Here is a 20,097-nt window from a genome sequence, read left to right on the forward strand (position 1 = left end):
TCAGACTCATGCTGTTTCCATCGTCCTGACCACCAAGTCCAGTCTGGGTCTGACCCCAGAGTAGGCAGCCAGCAATTGCTTGTTGATGAAAGGGTGAGTAGGAAAGTTGATGTTTCAAGGAGAGCTGATTTGCTTGGTTTTTAAAAATTAAAAAGGCTCTCTGACATGGTTCCATAGGCCTGATTGGAAAGAAGTAACAATACCATGCAACATATTGGATCATTGTTGGACTTTCCGTGTTTGTAGGTAAATAATAAAACCCATCATTATCTCTGCTGTACAACACAGGAACTGCCTTGCTCTGAAAGCAAGGCAGAGTGTCCCTGGCTGGGGGGGGCAACTTGAGTTAGGGAACCCAGGGGGACATGGCCAGTCTTTTGAAGGCCAGCTAATGCATCAGTATTTCACTCTCGCGCCTGCCAAGCCATAGTGCGTTGTTGGGTTGTTTGAGCTGAGGCCGTGTGGCCAGAGTACAATTTCCTCATCCAAAATTGCTTCATGCCACCCTGATCTTACACACAAAAAAGAAATCTGACTAAGGGGAGTGAAAAGGGAAAAAAATCTTTGAAACACCCGGGAGAAAGCTAAAGTGAGCAGGTTTTGAGGGCCTGATCAGCCGCAGAAGTCCAGGGAAAAATCCACTCCCCAACAATGATCAAGCTGGAAATTACAGACCACGTTCCTCTGGGAGAGCTCCTCCTTGCTCAGACATCTGGCAGCAATACGACCCGCGCAGTTTCAATCAACAGTTTCCTGACGTCAGTGTCCACATCTGAAAAGGAGATCCTTAGAACTCAGGAAGCAGCTCTGAGCCCAGGGTCCCTGGGACCTCGTGGGCAGGGGCAGCAGGGACTTCCTGAAAGGAGGCATGACCCGGAATTGGGGAGAAGTAGGGCTCAGCTGAGGCCCTGAAAGGGAGCCAGTGTGACTAAGTACACAGACCGAAGGGGAGATGGATGTATTGAGAGACCCGAGCAGTGTAAAAATTGGGTCCTAGACACAGCCGTCTAAGGCACAGTGGCACCTTATAGACTTTGGATTTGATCTTCCTTGGAAAGGAGGAAGCTGTTAAAGGGTTTTAGGCAGGGGAGATGATCCAATTTACATTTTTAAAAAAAAAATCCCTCTAGCTTCTGGATGGTGAGAGAATTGGAGCAGAGGGTGTAGGGAGACCAGTTAGAATGTGCAGCAGTCTCAGTGCGAGAAGATGGTGATTGTGGTGCTAGAAAGGGGGGGAAAGGAACCGAATTAAGATCTACAAGTACTTAGGAAGCAGGATGGATAGGACCTTGTGACTGCTTGGCTGTGGGTAGTGACATCCAAGGAGGTGTCAAGGCAGGTGTTTGGGTGGTTTTGCAGTTGATGCCTGAAAGGACCCTTGTCAGGGCAGCTCCACACCAGGTTTCTGGTGGGGCAGCTAGGAGATAGTGGGGCCATTTACTGTGATTGAACGCACTGGAAGAAAGCTAACAAAAAGGATCAAGACAAAAGACAAATGGTAAACTCTATGTACTCAACAAGAAAGAGACTGATACCCAACCAAGAAATGGGGAAAGGGGCAGCGAACTTGCTGTGCCCAAAAGAAGTACAAATGGCCAAAAAGCATAGAAAAAGATGTTCAACTGATATTCAAAAGATGCAGATTAAAATAGCTGGGCTCTATTTACCTATCACATTGGCAAAGATTAAAAAAAATTACACACTAATGCTTAAGATTGATGAAAGCATGAGGAATTGGCATGCCTGCATGCTGTTGGTAGAAATGGAGAATGATACAGTCTTTTGTGGGCAGGAAGCTACAAATTTGGTAAAATATTAGCTACAAATTTGGTAAAATATTAAGCAGTATATCTAAGTATATAACCAAACAACCACATAAAGATATGCGTACAAAAATATTAAAGTATGCCAGTGAAAAGTTGGAAAAAAACCTGTATGTTCATCAGTAGGGGATTCATTGTGCATCTATGTAACTATTTAAAAGTAGATGAAAATTAATGTGTATATTATGATCCCATTTTGTAAACTATTATGGATGTGTGTGTTTGTGAATATCTGTGTATATGGGTACTTAGATAAGAAGGTTTAGAAGGACATGTATCTAAACTCGTATTGCTAATGGTAGGTGAGTTTTCATTGTATATGGGTAAATAAAAATGTAATATTTTAAAAGAAGAAAAAACAATAGCTGCAATATAATAGAGGCTTTAATTAAAGTGTTACCATAAGGGAACCCCAGAGACTGACTGACAAATGCTGACTTGGTTGGTGGAGAGGCCTTCTTGGAAGAGGTATCATTGGGTGGCGTATGAATAATCAGGGTCATATTTGTTTGTTTTTCTGTTTCTGTAGGGCTTTGTAGCTCATATTCAGTGAGACATGGAGAACTCTCCAGATAGAAAGTCTGAGCCAATTCTGTAGGCCTTTCAGTGTGTTTGCTTTCTGGTCATAAAAAATTCATGCCAATTAATTTTAAACCAGATGACACAGGAAAGGGAAGTGTAGAGCTCTAGAAAGACACTCAACAGCTTCGATCAGTGTCCGAGTACAGTCACTTTGCCACTTTCTCCTGCTTCCCCTGACTCGGTTGGGATTTTATACTCATCTGCAGTGGCAATAGTATTTCTGGATGCTATGTTATCAGCCCTTTCTATTTCCTTGGTTACTATTTTGGATCTTTGAATAAAGAATCACTTTCACTTCACATTTTCTAAACTTGGTATTAGCAGCTTCTTACCAAAGTGCCCTTTTGGGAACTTAAATTGGCATTAATATAGTCTAGTCACTTTATGGAAAAGCTGGTGACCTAACAACTGAATGACCCTTCCTTGATTGGGAAACGGAACTTAATTGATGGCATGATGACATGGAATTGCATATCTGGGGTCTACTGGGGGCCAGAGGAGGAACTGGGTACACTCACAGAGCACAGGGTCAGAAGAGGGCAAATTGTACCCAAATCCCAGGGCCTTCAGTTATTAGCTGTGTGACCTCGGGCACCTTTCTTGACATACCATAAGCTTTAGGTGATTTGGCCTTTCAGCTTTGAAATATGACAAACTTAGGTTCTGAGATGTGGCTGCAGCATAATGAGGGACCTTAGACCAGTCTTCCCAAGAGAAAGTAGGCATATGGCTGGGAGCAGGTACTGCAGGGATGAGCATTTTAAATTTCAAAGCTATTAATTTTAATGAGCATTAAAAATATCCAGAGGGTGCCAAAAAAATGTATACACATTTTGAGAAAGGAAAACTGTATTAAAATTGTAATACTCAATATATACCGATAACAAAAGATGAATACAAGTCACATTTGAATTCTGCAATTACAACAGGTGCTCAAAGTGGTTACCATCAGTGTCCAGACACTTCTGATTACAGCAAACTACTGCTTGAGCAACGTTGACCAAAGTGTCCACTTGTATACAGTTTTTTGGCACCCCTGGCATATGTATAAACAGCACCTCAGACCATGACTTCATAGATAGTTTACACGGTATCATCATAATTAAAAATTCCTTTAAATTGTTAGCTACCATTTTGCAATTATAGACTCCATCTTAGTCTAAAGGTTGCCTGTCATTGGACCAGAGAGAGAGAAAGGGCAGAAATAAAGAGCTGCAGAAACTTTTTTTACAAATCCATTGAAAGTAAAGTTAAGCAGAAAATGTGAATTGATTTAGAAAAATTAATGATAGCAGAGGTAAGACATGGATATGACAAAAACTGTGAAAGTGGTACCAAAATGACCACAGCCGGCTTTGGATGGATCATTGAAACTCACTGAGTTGCATTTTCCTCACCTGTAAAATCTCCCAGGATGGTTATGAGGATCATGAGATAATATCTGTAGGTATTATGGGCTCAATAGCTGTCACATAGTAGGTACTCAAACATATGAGTTTCCTTCAGTGATCTCTAAGATTGGCCGGTCTAGTTTCCTTATTTTCCAGATGAGGTAACTGAACCCCGATTCTGAAGTCATGTGTTTCTCACTCTGCTGGGCTCCAGGGGCACACGTGTCTGCCAGAGACATGACCATGAGCCTAAAAAGTCTTAGGGAAACTGACAAATGAATGGGAATGAAAATCAAGTAAAAATGCAGGCACCAGTCACGGTATCACACTGGGGTCAGGGAGGGGAAAGCAGGATCTGCCTGGTACTTTTCAGTGTCATGCATCTTCATAGCCCCCGCTCTGCAAAATGCTCAACTCTATTTATAGGGGAAAAAAATTAGAAACATACCCCAAAATCTTGGAAGTGAGATGTTGAGGTAGTGGCATTTTTCTCTGCTCTATTTCTCCTGATATTTAATGGTCTTTTGCATTCTAACATCTATAAAAAATAAATGCCAAAATGATTGGGAGGCTGAATTTTTTGTACCATGAGATGGGCACCATCAGTGCCCTGCTTGTCACATAACTATTAATGATCACACTTCGTTTTTGAAATAATTGCCTTCTAGCCCCTGACCATTAGCAATTTCCCCAGTCACATGTGATCATAAACAATTGGTAACCAATATTAGGTATAAAACCTATGTTGCATTTTAGTCCAGTGGTCTCAAGAGATTAATTGAGATTGTCTTCTTGTTTTGCAGATGGAAAAACGGAGAATCAGAGAGGGCTAGTGGTCTCTCGGACACTTGGTCAGTAGGTAAGTGATAACGCTGAAAGTGAGCCTGAAATAACATACACGTCTGATTTGCAAATTGCTGCAGACCCACTGTCCCAATCTCGTGACTGTTTTGATTTGTGCAATTCAAGCCAGGAAATAAGATGAGTTGGTTTGAGGCATTTGGGCATTTGTGGTTTCAGTTTGTTCCCACTGAGGAATTGGAATGTTTAACATGTGAGTTGGTGAAGCCCTCTTAGGCATTGCCTGGCCCTTATTGGATCTTTCTCTGGAAACGGATCCAGAGCTCATTCAAGCCTGGCCCGTGCTGTGGCTAATGTGACATCCCTGACCCTTCAATGGACCCAACTGTTCGATGTGTCTAGAGCAGAGAACCCTGGACTAGGGTACGGGGTCAGGGAATCTGGGTTCCAGTCCACCATAAGCTGCTCTGTGACCCTGAACAAGCCACTTAATTCATGGAGCCATTCATTCTTCCAAACTGTTTCCCTCCCAAAATATTTGGGGTCAGCCTCTGTGCCAGGCACAGGGGATAACAAGATAAGTACAATATAAGCTTTCCCCTTGAGCCGCTCATAGCCCCATTTCCTCATTACTGTCTCATCATGAGAATTTCTAGCAACTGCGTTGGAGTTTGCAGTCTGTAGGGCATTTTGTGATATTCCCCCAAATTCCATAAGATGAAAAGAAGTTATTGCCGTTTCGCAGAGGAGCCAAGGCCACTTAGTGAGTCAGGGTTACAGCTGACCCGAAACCCAGATTTACTGACTGCAAAGTGTTTGTTTCTAATAGCAGCAAAGTGTTCCCACAGCTTAGCATTTGAGCGGGTGTTTTGGGGCTCTGCCCTTTAGCAGTGAGTAAATGTTGGGGAGATCAGTACCAGGATGGCCCCCATGCTGCTGGAGGAATAGTTTTCTGCAAGGGGTTCTTTCCGGTGTCTGATGGATTATTCCAGAAAGCAGTGCCTTCTCTGCCTAAGAGTGAAAGCAGCGTTGGGCTCTGGGTAAGTTGATAACCCGAGGAAAACATGCCCTGGGGCTCAGGACCTGGGCCCCCTCCTCCGGGGGCTGGGATGCAGCATATCAGAGAGATTCTGCCCTGGGCCTGCATGCACAGCCCCCTTCTTCTGCCATGACCCTACTGAGCTGTGGCTTTCCACCAAAGCTTAAGGATCCCGGTAGCTTCCGCTGGTGCAGAGTTGCCTGGCCTCAGGCAAGATGTGGAGAATGATACGGATTAGAGGCTGTGCTGTTTGTTTGTGGGGATGACAACTGCTTGAGCAGGAAGCTCTTGGGCTCCCTCAAAGTCTGGAACTTCAAAGTCTGAACAACCGCAGGGACTGGGCCTGGTTTTTCTGTTTTGCAGCCTGTGTGTTTGTAGTGAGTTGTGGCCATTCGTGATGACGATGTACCTCCGTGTATAGGATGTGTGGGATTTGTGGGAAGCACGGGTGCGTGAGTTTGTGAGGGTGTGTGTGTGTGTGTGTGTGTGTGTGTGTGTGTGTGTGTAATCTCTAGGAAGCAATTCTTATGAAAAAAAAAGAAAACACTTAGGGGTGTAATTTTTCAACAGGGCCCAGAAATGGGCTTTTAATAAGCATCATTAAACTCTTTGATTACAAGGGGAGGCCAGCCATTCTTTCATCCCGGCTTGGATCACACAGCAATCCCTTGTCCTGTTCTTTGGGGTCAGATAAAAACTCCTACTATTCGTCTTGGTCTCTCCAAAGCCCGTTCTCCCCCTCCCAGCTCTCCCCAGCCCCTGCCCCTATGGGGTGCTTGTCTGATCTCTCCACTTGGACCTGCACACAGACAGGACTGGTGTCAGGACTGACAGATGATAGCTGCGGTGCACCTGGAATCCGAGCGTCCTGTGTCTTGCGTTGTCCCAGCAGGAAACTTTAGGGGCTTTGTTTAGAGGTGCTCTGAGCTGAGAGATCCGGGGCTCCTTCCTTTCCCTGAGGGTCACTTACAGCCCCCGACACCCAGCAGGACTGTGAGTGTGCAAACCCTTTCCTTTATGGATTAGGTTTCCCCTTGTCTGACATGGGAGGAGGAGAAGCTCTGTTGAAAGGTAGGTTTCGCTCTAGACTGAAAGCATTCTGCCAGGTCTCCTAAGGAAGCTGGTTCCCAGAGCGATTATCTTTCCTGAGCTGAGAGCAAGGCACTCTGTGACAGGAAGCTAGGCAGGCTTAGCAGCAGGCTTATCAGGCCGTGCTACAAGAATGTTCATTCCTGTAAACAAGTCTGGGTTTGTGCAGTTTTGCTCTTCTCCGTGCACTGGCTCAGTTCTGGGGCTGGTGTGTTCTGATTGGCTTGGCTCCTTCTCAGAGGTAATGCATTCTGTGAGGTGTGGAGTTCTGCCTATGTGGTCCCTGTTCACCCCAGCCTAGGGGTACCTGGCGTAGAGCTGAGTGTGCAGGAGGGGGCAGCCAGTGTTTTGTGGTCTGCAAAGGAACCTCCAGCTCCAGGCAGCCGATCGTCCCAGGTGTGGTGCTCATGGCTTGTATAATATAGCAGGCCTGCATTGAAATCCTAGCTTGGCCTCTAACTTCTCCGCCCCACTCAATTTCCCGGTGCCTTGGTCCTGGGGGGCCTGCCTTATTTGGAACATTCTGCCTAGTTTTTGCCAGCAACTCCAGTGGATTGGCCAGCCTCTCATCCCTGGAGCTGCAGTCATTGGCTCAGACCTGGCTGCAAACCAGATAAGCCACTAAACCTCAGAGGCCTGCCACGCACCTCAGGTGGACATGCTTCCTTGACCTTGAGAGCTTCTCAGACAGACTGTCCAGGGCAGTGGACAATATCCATCAGCACCATTTCTCTAAACACCCTTGCTCACTGCTTTGAAAGGCATTTATTAAGGAACTACTGTTGCAAGACACTGGGGTAGCATCTTAGGTATATTATTTTTCTAATCTTTATATCCATTTTCCGGATGAGATAATTAAGTTTCAAAGAAGTGATCATGCCTCAGAGTACATCAATATTTAGTGAAAATGCTTGGATTTGAACCCAAGTATTTGAACTAGAAAGCTTATCCTCTTCACCTCTACAAAGCATGTGGCACACAATGGCTAGCAGAAAAAAAAACCACGTTGTTTCTTACTGGCAATAGTTCTCTTAAAAGTAATCACAAGAAAAGCACCATATGGCACCCTACTTGTTGGTTCTTCTGTGGTCCTCTCTGACTGGATGGTGTGGTTCTCGAAGGCAGAAACTAGAAGCTCCAGCGGGGTACAGGGTTTATAGCAGCTGATCAGTAAGTGTGTGACTGATTAGCAATATTAATCATGGCTAACTTTACCCATCACTGCCTGTGTGCTAGGCAAGGCACTAAGTGCTTTACGTGTATTTTTTTAAATTATTTAAACAATCCTGTAACATAGGTACGATTATAACCATTTTACACTGAAGAAAATGGAAGCTCAAAGAGTTTTGAGTAACTTCCCCGTGTTACCCAGCCAGTAAGTGACAGAGCTGGGTCTGAGACTCAGGCTAATGAGTAGGAGACCTTGGTACCCAGCTGCAGTGCCCAGAGGCATGGGCCTTCCCCAGTGTCCCAGCGCACCTCCCAGCCACAGCTGATGCCCATGGCTCCATCAGTGAATTCCTGTCACTCAAATCCAGTGCCTACAGATCCAGGGCTGTGTGAGGCTTCCATCCAGAAGGAATGAAGCTGGAGAAGGCTGGGAGGCCATAGTCATGGAGGAGAGACAGTATGAAGAGCCACTAATAGAATTAACAAAACAAAGGAGTCCTTCTTGGAGAGGAGACCTGATTTAGAAGACACAAGAAAGGACAAAGTCAACATCGAGAAGCACGATCTTTTGAGCTTCGTGGATAACGGTGGGAAAGTGTTTCAGTGGCATTTTCTGGGGGAATTGTTTGGGCTTGGCAGGTATGCTACCACAGACTCATTGGTGGGTGGGGCCAGGAAAGGGGCAAGGCCTTGGTGCGGTGTTCTCAAGAGGGGGCCTTTCCTTCTAGTACCTTCCCATAAGACCTCATGGACCAATGACTGGTTTCATCAGGTGGAGCTTTATCTTATGCAAGATGAAGAAGTGGTACTCCAGCTTCATTGCCACAAAATAATTGACCCCTTGTGATTGTGTCCAGCAGATAGGAGGAGCATGTGCTTTGAGTGAGAGTTAAGCAACCGAGAGGCAGATTTGAACTGGAAACCAAGGGCACTTGCTCGGAGAGGCTGTGGGGAGCTGCCTGAGCAGGACTAGGATTCCAACCACTGACCTCAGATGAGGTTGGGCACACTTTGCATGAATCCAGGCTGTGTCCTGAGTCCCAGGGAGTCCAGTGAGGAGTGCTGGTGCCCTCACCTAAATGCCAGAACAGAAACAACTGCTTCAGAAGACCACAGCTGAACACTCCTTGGCTAAGAGCAAAGTAAGCAGAATAACAGCGTGATGGCATATCCGTTAGGACAGTTATGGACGTGTCTTTGGGTGGAGTCAGAGCTTCGCTCTTCTAGAGGCTAGCCCTGTGCTCCCCAGAGGGAGTGGACTTCCTGGACCTGGAATCTGGACTTTGAAGGCACTTACACTTTCCCCCACAGCAGTGGTTTTTAAATTATGCTCTGCGTATCTCTGGAGATTTAGTGGAATCCTCTCTGGGACTTCCTTTGGAGAGAGACAATTCTCTATTGATTCCCGGGCCCCCACCTTGCTGATTCTCTTCTCCTTGTTTGCTCGTTGGCCTTCCTTGTTGCCAAGACTGCTGTTTGGCTGGGATGTACTCCCATAGTCTTGCTGTTTGTTTAAAGCCAACATCAGTTCTCATTGGTCCTTGTGTCTCCTCTGATTGGTTGCTGTCTGTGCCATATCAAGGGTTAACTATTTTGAATCTCACTCCTGCTTGCAAGCCTTCATTTGTGCAGAGCCAGAAGGCACTGTCTTATGCCACCTGCATCCAAACACAGGCACCTCCCCCAGCAACCAGCCTGTAAACCACTACTGCACAGGACTGAAATGGGTCTGCTGTGTTTGAAAAGTGCTTGCTGTTCTTCTCCATCCATCCTACGGCTGCAGTCACCCGACTGTCACTAGCCCATGTGGCCAAATGGGGCTCAGTAATTTGCCCATCCTTCCCCCTGTCACCAAAGCCCTGGTTTTACGGCGGTGGCAGACCTGAGAGCAGCGTTAGTGTTTTCTGTCTTATCCCCTGGTATGTCTCTTTAGCTGGCAGGTAGCATGTTTTGTTGCCTGCTGGTGGACATGACTCCAAGATTCACTCAGCTGTGCCTTCATGAACAAACTGCTCTCTCAACTGAGCAGGATGTGCCAGACTTTCTAGCAGAAATCCTTATGAGTGTTTGTTTTTTTCTTCTCCCTTTCTTGAAAAAGAAAAAAAAAAACCAAGCAAAAGCAATGGCAGAAGTAATGTTATATAAAGGCAAGTGCGTGCATTTGAGGCTCAGGCAGACCAGGATTTATAACCAGTTTCTTCTTTTCATTACCTGTTTGACCTTGGGGAAATGGCTCAGTCTTCTGGCCTCAGGTTCCTTGTGTAAGATGGAAATGATGACAAAAATGACAACTGGTATCTACCCAAGTGTCTGCCAAAATTTTAAGCATGTACGTGACAACCTCCTGAGATTGGTACCATTATTCTGTCCTCATAGATGAGGAAATTGAGGTCCAGAGTGACTTTTCCAAGGTCACACAGCTAAACGGCAGAGCCTGGACTCGCACTCAGGTGGTCTAGCTGCAGAGCCCACACTCCAAAGCTCAGTGATTCTCGAGCTCTGTCTCAAGGCTGTGGCGGGACTAATTTCCAAGTAACATGTCTGGAGCTGAGCGTGCTCTTCCTACAAGCTAATTCTCTTCTCTTATTCTATATCGAAGAGGAATAGGGAAAAAAAACCTTCCATTCACTGAGTACTTCTGTGCACTGGGTACTACACTGTGTGATTTGCTTTCATCATCTCATTTAAATGTTTCAGCTTCCGCTTCTTAATACTGTTCCAATTGTACAGATGAGGAAACAATGGAATGACCAGTCCTTGTGAGGCAGTGAGCTCCCTATTAAGAGAATGAACCAAACAGGAACAAGATGGACACTTGTCAGAGCTGTAGTGGGGATTCTGATGCTGGACTGTTAGGTCATCTCCTAGATTCCACGATGCTCTTCAGTACTTGGTCTGGGATATGACCAGGATTTTGCCAAAGTAGAACAGGGGAATGAAAGAGGGTCTCCTGAGCTAATTTCAGTGTGTCAGTGTTTTATAAAAATCATAAAAAGACCCTGTGCAAGCAGCAGAGAACAGCTAAGCAGTTTCTGCCTATGGTTGGAATCTATATGATTGGGCGTCAACAAACCCAGATTCTAGTCTAGGTTTGACAATCAGCTGGGAAATCATTTAGCCTCTCTGTACCTTTTGTTCAAATGAAAAATAACTTTCCAAAGTTGCTGTGTCTGTAAAATACATCTAAGTTGAAAGCATCATGCCAATGAAAATCGTTAAAATATATTGTTCCTCCTCCTGGTGACACCTTCAATCTATAATTTGAGTCAGAGACAAAAGCTTTCTCTTCCAGGGTTATAAGATGGGAGGAGCATTGCCTGAAAATGGGAAGAGAGCCAACCCGTCATTTTTAGATTAGAGAGCCTCCAAGACTAAAGCAGATTTACCTCTACATGGGCAAGGAAGACTGGAGAACCTATCTTCGAGTTTCCTTGCAAACAAGGGAAAAAGGGAAAGCGGATGGATCACGTGTTGTTCTTGTTGGCTAACAGCCAGCCATGGTTGAGGAGTAAGAAAACAGATGACAAGCTGTCTGCTAGGCATAGAGAGGTACAGCTCATGCAGAAGTGGCCAATCCCGGATGTGTGAGGTTGGGTTTCTGGGACCAGGCTCCCGGACAGGGACTGGCATGCAGCAAGTCTGCTGGGCTTGCCCTGAGATTCCGCACCTGGAAAAGAGTAAAGGAAGTAAGATTAGCTCAAGGGAGGAGTTGAACTGTAATGCAGTCATAACAGAGGCAGCAACTGACCCCAGAGGAAGCTCTGCAGCTGGGATGACCTTTCAAATAACCCTCCTTGAGTCAAGGGGAGCTGGCCTGACCGCCCTCTGCAGCAACAGCTGTGGACTGCAGCCGGGTGAGGCCGCTCTCTTGGGCCGAGGGCCATTCCCAGAGAAGGACTCAACTGAGAACAGTCAGCAGCCAACATCAACAGTCCCTGCAGCGGGAGGAATGAGTGCCTGCCTCCCAGGGGGCTTTCTTAGCAGCACATCCCAGCACCCACTACACATAGAAAGCAGACTGCCATTCTTTCTTTCTATCCCACTGCAGACGTCACTAATTGAAATAGCTCTCTTTAGCACTGTGTTCAGATGAGGTCTCAGAACTGTTTCAAATGCAGTGCTCCAGGTAAACATTATCAGTCAGTTGGGACTGGTGCGTGAGGAGGAAGCCATTTGCTTCCTCTGGCCTCTGCATCGGAAGGAGACGTTATTGATGGTGTAAGAATGAGTCTCCAGTGTTATGATAACTCTTTCCAGATCGAACAGTTGGTAGACCTTAGACAATTTCCCTGACGTGTCTACTGGAAAATGTGATTTTCTTACTGTTTTCCTTATTATCCCCTCTGACCACATTCCATCTAGGCTCTGAATTGTTTTTCTTTTACCCTACTAAATGCAATTTTCCCCACGATTCGTTTCCTCCCGCCCCCCCCTCCACACGCCCATCATCTCATTAGTTCTTACTATTTCAATCAACAGCGCACCGCAGACATCCCTCCTTCACCCAGTTTCACGTGACCCATTGCCTGCTGAACCTGTCCATCCGATTAGCCTCTCTGGCCTTCATAACAACAACAAATGACATCTATGTTTAGTCAGTAAAAAAATGGGAGCTTAGAGAGGTTATGATGCTTTCTGAAGATGAGACATCTCTCAAGGGACAGGGCTGGGCTTTATCTTAGATCCATTAGCTCCCAAAGTCTGTGTTCTTTCTTCTCTTCCTTAGAGATATTTGTTGGGGTGATACCTGGATGACTCCATGTTCTCCTTATTGTGTCTTGCCTGGCTGAGAACCCTACAGACGTCAGTTGTTAATCCTGTAGGTCACTGTGAATCACTGCAGAGTGCTGGGAGCCGCCTGATCCCACCGGGCAGATTGGCAAAGCTCCTACGTTCCCGGAACCGGGTCCATACACAGTGCTGAGTGCAGCCCAACCCTTGAGCCTGTAAGCTACCCATTCATTTCCAAAGATTATCCAATGGTAAGAAGCCTTTGGGATCACAAACTCACTGTCAGAATTGATGGGATAGGGCTGACACTGGAGCCAACTAATGGACTTGTTATGGCTCTTGATGAATGAGACTTCGGCCAGTCCAGCAGGCAAGTCGCTGAAAGTCTGGCAGCATCATTGAGGACTCACCTGGGCCTCTGTTCTGAATGCTGTGCTGCGACCTGTCATCTTTTTTTCCCCCAAGGAAGATGCATTTGGTAATGGGAGGTCTTCTGCTTTTAGCCGAGAGCCAGTTCCATCAAAACATCAATTAGGCTGTGGTTAAAGATGCCAGTTAAGGCTCCTGGTCTGTGCCATATAGGAAGCTAAGCCCTTTCAGATGGAGCAATAAAACCAGTATCCCCCTCACCCTTGTGATGTGGACTGGTGATTTTTCAGTGTTGTGTAACTGGAAGACATACACCTCACATCCTCATGATGCTGTGGGGCTTCTGAGCTCTTACAGTCAATGGGTTGATTCTGTCCTCTGCCCCTGAGTCCATGACATTTTTGCACAGAGGAATTTACAATCCTCTTGGTGAGTGGAAAGAGAGGCTAGTCTGAGTCCTGACTGCTCCCTCTAATACGGATTTTCTGTGTGACCTAGTCAGGGCACTTGACCTCTCTGGTCCTCAGCGCTACCTCAATGTCAATGTAGAAAGTGGCCACTGTAATGTCTCAAGTGCCTACTGTTGGGGAAGCACCCTGTATAATGCCCTGTACATCACAGACACTATAAATGATACCACGTTTTCGTTCCCCATGTCTAACTCAATACATAGTGAGATCAGTGGAGACATGTTTACTAGACATTGATGACCTACTGATCCTAGATATTTCCTCAGGGAATGCATTAAATCTTTTGTGGGATAACCCAGAGCTGATTAGCTTTTAGGGTCTCCATCTGGCATGCTTTCTCATTGGACCCCTGGAAGGGACAGTTTACATACTCTTACCAGCCCTGATTTGGAGAAAACCCTGCTCATTTTCTGAGTCTTCACCATCCTCCCCCAGGTTTCCTTCTCAGTAGCATGTAGCCAAGATTGTTCTGAAGAAGAGGCAATTGTGGCAAAGAGGTCCTGCCCCATGAGCTGACTTTATGAAAACAGTACACTCTCTTGATCCTGCAAGACTCAGTGTTCTCATTTCTAAAGTAGGGTAATAATACTTCCCTTGCTGCCACTCTCTGAGCATTGCATGTGATTACACATGTGAGAGCATGCTATAGAGCAAACGTGATTTGTGGTGATGGATTTCTTTCTTCTGTGAGTTTCCATTTCTTGGTCTGGCCCCTTCACCCATCACTCCCAATACAAATTCCCAAATGTATTTGGTCCATGTGGATAGCTTGTCCAACAAGCTGTTTGTGGATGTCTTTACTATGACCCTTCCCAATGAACTTGTTTTAGTAATTTATGTGTCTCTCTTCTTCACTAAACTCCAAGATATTTGAGAACAAAGTCCATCCCATCTTAATTCCTCTATGTCTCCAGTATGTAAGGGGTGCTCTGTGGTTTTTTGAATAAATATAGGAAGACAAAAAGAAATGAGCCCTGTGAGTATCTGCTGCTTATCTGCTCTGGGCACGTAAGGCCACATGTAATCCCCACTGGAGCCCTGTGAGGTTGGTGTTATTCCCACTCCCAGGAAAGGAAATGGAGGCCCCGAGGGGCGAACCCTCCTCCTCCAGGGCACACCCACCGTCAGTAACTACGAGCAGGGTAAGGGGTGACCACCTCAGAGCCCTCGACTCCCACGTGCTGCTCCTCTTCTGTACGCACCTTCTCTTCTTTTCACATGTTATGCACAATCATTAAAACAACAGCAACAGGAAAACAATTAAATCACCTTCCATCTCTCCACTTCTAGCAAGTCAGCGCTTTCCATTTTTCCATATTCCCTCTAGTCTTTCTTACATAATTTTTATAAGCATGATTGAGATAGAGTTCACATGCCATAAAATTCACTCTTTTTAAAATTGTACATTTCAGTGTTTTTAAATATATTCAGAGTTGTGCAGCCATCACCACTGTCAAATTTTGTTTTTTACCACTGTCTAATTTTAGAACATTTCATTACCCCAGAAAGGAACCCTATTAGCAGTCACTCCCCACTCCCTACTCCCCGCCCGCCTCTGGCAGCCACGCATCTTCTTTCTATCTCTATGGATTTTTCTATTCTGGACATTTTATATTGTTAGAATAATATACTATGGTGTCTTCGTGTCCAATTTTTTGCATTTAGTATAGGTTGTCAAGATCCATCCATGTTGTAAGCATATATGAGTACTTCATTCCTTTTTATGACTGAACTCACACACACAAAACACACACACACTGCATTTTCTATGTCCATTTATTATTTGAGGAATATTTGGATTATTTCTACTTTTTAGCTATTATGAATAATGCTGCCATGAACATTCATGTGCAAGTTTTCGTGTGGATCTATATTTTTAGTTCTTGAAGGTATATACCTAGGAGTGATATTGCTCGGTTATATAACTGTGATTAACATTTCCAGGAACTGCCAGTCTGGTTGCAAAAGTAGCTGCACCATTTTACAATCCCACCAGCAATGTATGAAGTTTCCAATTTTTTCACATCCTTTCCAAACCTTTTTATTTTCTCTCTGTTTTCTTTTAACCATCCTTGTGGGTTTGAGGTGGTACCTTATTGTGGCTATGATTTGGATTTCCCTAATAGCTAATGAGGTTCAGCATCTTTACATGTGCTTATTGGCCATTTTTCATGTTTTCTTTGGAAAAATGTCTGTTCAAGTCCTTTGCCCATTTCTTAATTGGATTATTTTCCTTTTATTGTTGAGTTATAAGAGTTCTCTATATGTACTGGATCAAAAAGTCACTTTTTGATATATGATTTGCAAATCTTTTCTCCCCTTCTATGAGTTGTCTTTTCACTTGCTTGATAATGTTCTTTGAAGCACAAAAGCTTTTGATTTTGACAAAGTCCAATTTATCAATTTTTTTCTTTTGTCACCTGTGCTTTGGGTATCACATTTAAGAAACTATTGCTTAATCCAAAGTCATGAAGACTTACTCCTATGTTTTCTTCTAAGAGTTTTATACTTTCAATTCTTAGGTGCAAATTTATGATTCGCTTTGAGTTAATCTTTGCACCTTCTGTGAGGTATGGGACCAATTTTATTCTTTTGCATGTGTATATACAGTTGTCCTAGCACCATTTGTTGAAAAACCCATTCTTGCCCCACTGAATTGTGTTGGTACTCTTTTCAAAAATAAATTGATCAGAAATGTAAGGTTTATTTATGGACTCATTTCTATTCCAATGACCTATATGACTATCCTGATGCTCGTATCACACTGTTTTGATTACTGTAGCTTTATACTAAGTTTGAAATTGAGAAGTGTGGGTCCTGTAACTTCGTTCTTTTTCAAGATTGTTTTTAGTCATCTGTGTCTCTTGTATTTGTATATGAATTTTAGGATCCACTTGTCAATTTCTAAAAAAAAGTTCAGCTGGGGTTTTGATAGGGAATGTATTGAATCTGTAAGTCAATTTGGAGTACTGCCATCTAAACAATATAAAGTCTTCCAATCCATAAACATGGGATTACTTTCCCTTTCTATGGTGTTTTATAATATTCAATATTTTACATATACCATATAAAGAAGTCTTCTACTTATCAAGAAGTTTTGTCCTTATTTTTGAAATTTATTCCTAAACATGCTATTCTTTTTGAGGCTATTATAAATAGAATTGTGTTTTTTATTTCATTTTGGATTGCTCATTGATAGTATATAGAAAACAAATGATTTTGTACATTGATCTTGTATCCTGCAACCTCGCTTAACTTGTTTATTAGTATTAGTAGTTTTTTGTGGGTTTATCAGCGTTTTCTATATACAAGATCTTCTTATGTATGAGTAGAAATGGTTTTATTTCTTCCTGTTCCTAATCTGGATGCTATTTATTTATTCTTCCTTTTTCTTATCTAATTTCCCTGGTTAGAACTTCTACTACAGTATGCGGTAGAAATACCGAGAGCAGACACCTTGCCTTGTTTCTAATCTTAGAGGGAAAGCTTTCAGTCTTTTACTATTAACTACAATGTTAGCTGTGGATTTTTCAAAGATGGCCTTTATCAAGTTGAGGATTCCGTGTATTCATAGTTTGTTGAGTGTTTTTATCATGAAAGGGTATTGGGTTTTTCCAAATGCTTTTCTGTGTCTATTGACAGAATCATGAGGATTTTCTCCTTTATTTTCTTAATGTGGTATACTACATTGATTGGTTTTTGTATGTTACACTAACTTTGCATTCCTGGGGGAAAATACCGACTTGATCACAGCGTATAATCCTTTTTTCATTTGTTGGATTAAGCTCAATAGGACTTTTCCTGTTTATATTCACAGGGGATATCTAATTCTTCCTTCCTTCCTTCCTTCCTTCCTTCCTTCCTTCCTTCCTTCCTTCCTTCCTTCCTTCCTTCCTTCCTTCCTTCCTTTATTTATCTTGTGGTATACTTAACCGGTTTTGGTGTCAGGGTGATGCTAGTCTCATAAAATGAGTTGGGAATGATTCTCTCCTCTTTTATGTTTTGCAAGAGTTTGCGAAGGATTTGTTGTTAACCTTGCCTCTTTCTTGGGAGAACTTAAAAAAGTTGTGATGAGGACAAAGCTTATGACAGCTCCCAGTTATGCCTCATCATGTGCTTGTATTGGATGAATTTATGAGCCCCTTTGGGATGAAGCACGAACATTTCCCTATGAATAGGACCGTGAATCTCCTGCCATTGTGCCAGGCAACACACTAATACTGGGGATCTGGGGTGGACAAACAGACATGGTTCCTGCCCTTTTTTACAGTTTTAAACAGCTCAGCACAAATGTCTGGATGAATACTCCACTGAAGCAAAACTTTCTTCTCCAAAACAGATACAGATTGACACCAGCTGAAAAAGACCAGTTCTCACACCATATCACCCCCAGGAATCCATCCCTGTCCTTCTAGAAAATCAACTAATTTACAAGTATTAATAGCTTGGCATTTAGGTTAACAGAGGAATTGAGTGTTTGTTTTTGTTCCTTCTTAACATGTAAAAATGAGGAAAGACTACTCCTGACTGAAATTGCTTAGAACAAGAAACAAGAGTCTGAGACAGCAACGTGAACTGTAGCAATTTCACTATATTACAGTACAGATAAAGATGGTGTTCAATCACTGAGCTTTCCATAAGGAGAAAGGCTTTGAATGGTGATTATTCACTCATTTGTTCAGTGACTTCATTAATTCATTGAGCAGTTACACATCAATCTCCTTTTCTGTGCTGGACCCTTCCGTGTCAGGTCACACAGATAGGACTCCGTATTGGCCCCTGTCCCAGAGGAGCACCCAGTCTGGTGGGGAATATTAAATTCTAAACAGTTACTAACAAGCAGAATCATGGCCATAATATGGGCATTAAAGGTCACAGAAATGTGGAGGGAGAAATTTCAGGGTCAAACAGCATCAGAGGAAATATGGTCCATATGGAAGCTTGAAAGATGCATAGGAATTTGCCTATGGGGCCTGTGGGACAGGGCCATTCAGGGCCAATCAGAACTAGGAGGTCAGTGATATCAGAGTCCAGTGGCACATTTAGAGTCATTTACAAGGGCTCAAGGGAACAGCATAGTAGCCCAAGGACACCAGAGTGGCAGAACTAAAACAAGATTCGGTAACAAAGGTCAGGTCTAGACCTTGCATAATTATCCCTGAGTGGCCCATTGGTCTCCTAAGGCCTTGTCATGGAGCATCCCTCTCTCCTTAGACCTTGTTATCCATCCCATGGCCTTAGAAGGGCCCTCCCAGCTCACTAGAAGGTCAGACTCAATAATAGTGAGTTTCAGTCCTGACTCTCATTTCCAAGCTCGAGTGGATAACACTGAATCTCAGTTTCTCATTGGTAAAACAGAGACATCAATGTCTGTTTCCTGGGATTGTGGCAATGAAATGAAATGAAATGAAAATTTTGAAGGTTCTCCAAAAGTCTTCAAAAAGGTCCACTGAAAGCTTGACCAAAGATGTGCCCCGTCCATTATGGAAATCAGATCGTCAACGTTGGGAGCTACAGAGACCTGAGTTCAAATCCCAGTCCACCCCATGGCTGCTTTACAGGCACAAACCATTTCACTCTCTGTGCCTCAGCTTCTCCATCTGGGAACTAGAAATGCTCGTACTACCTCCCTGTTGGGGTTGCTGTGAGGGGCAGTGTAATGATCTCTGAGACATCCCCAGGCATATGAAAAGTGCTGAAAGATTGTCTTTTCACTCTGAATGTGAACAAAGAAGCCCTGCTTTTCCACTAACACAGGGGCTCCTGGAAGGCTGAGCATACAACGTCCTTATCTCTCTCTGTGCAGAGCCTAACACCATGCTTGGGATGGAGAGATACTCAGATGCTTCTGCAGTTGAATTTACTTCCACCTCTTTTACTCATGCCAGGAGTTTCTGTACAGCTGAAAAAAGAATGGACTCTGACCTCTTACAACTATAAATAAGTCAGTAAAGAAAAAAAGATTTTAAATCATCTCATTTTATATGTTTATTTTGCTGAGTGTGCCAAGTAGGTATTAATCAATTTGGGGCTTCCCCGGGGAAGCAGGCAGGGCCCACAGCTCCCCCTTTCATTGACCCAGCATGGCTGCCCCAGTTTCTTCAGCTGAAAGGCAGAGAAGTATCGCTTGTGCATCAGGGAGTTAGAAAGTTTAACGTGGGAGAAATGTGTCCTTAATGATGTCTTATATCCGGTGGCTTCCCTAGAAGAGAGGTTAAGTGGGACAGGACGCCACATGCCAGGGGGCAAGGGCATGGAAAGATGGGAATTATACCTTCAGATGTGTCCTGGGGGCGGGCATGTGTGATTGCTACAGCCCTAGAAGTGGGTTTAGTGTAATCTGTACCCCAGACTCACTTCTATCTCCAGTCAGGTTCCCATAGTTGGCCTCTACTACTTCTTCTATTCTTACCCACATGGGGAGGGGGCAAACTAAGGGTCTCAATAATGCCTAGAACCAGGCCCTGGAGAAATGATACCCTACCATTGTCACTTACTGGATGCCAGGCTCTGGGAGTGAGACAGGGCTCCCCGCTAGAGCTGCTCAACCTTTAGAGACAGCCAGGAAGGAGTGAAGGACAGTCTTTAGGGACCCTTTGGAGGCTGCAGTGACTGACTGAAAGGAGTGGGAA

The 20,097-nt window shown here is 44.1% G+C and overlaps 1 protein-coding gene across 14 annotated transcripts in view; it reads left to right on the forward strand.

Annotated features, from left to right (window-relative positions):
* The window catches only part of TENM4 (teneurin transmembrane protein 4), a 2,724,551-nt gene that overhangs the window by 2,148,826 nt on the left and 555,628 nt on the right, over positions 1 to 20,097 (forward strand). For all 14 annotated transcript variants that reach the window (XM_074335694.2, XM_074335702.2, XM_074335700.2 and 11 more), the window contains one exon: positions 4,600 to 4,655. The gene's annotated coding sequence lies outside the window, so the exon portion shown is untranslated. The remainder of the gene's footprint in view (positions 1 to 4,599; positions 4,656 to 20,097) is intronic.

This window comes from Rhinolophus sinicus, chromosome 14 (assembly GCF_057876585.1).
Source record: "Rhinolophus sinicus isolate RSI-liver-muscle chromosome 14, RSI-T2T, whole genome shotgun sequence".
NCBI classification, from domain to species: Eukaryota; Metazoa; Chordata; class Mammalia; order Chiroptera; family Rhinolophidae; genus Rhinolophus; species Rhinolophus sinicus.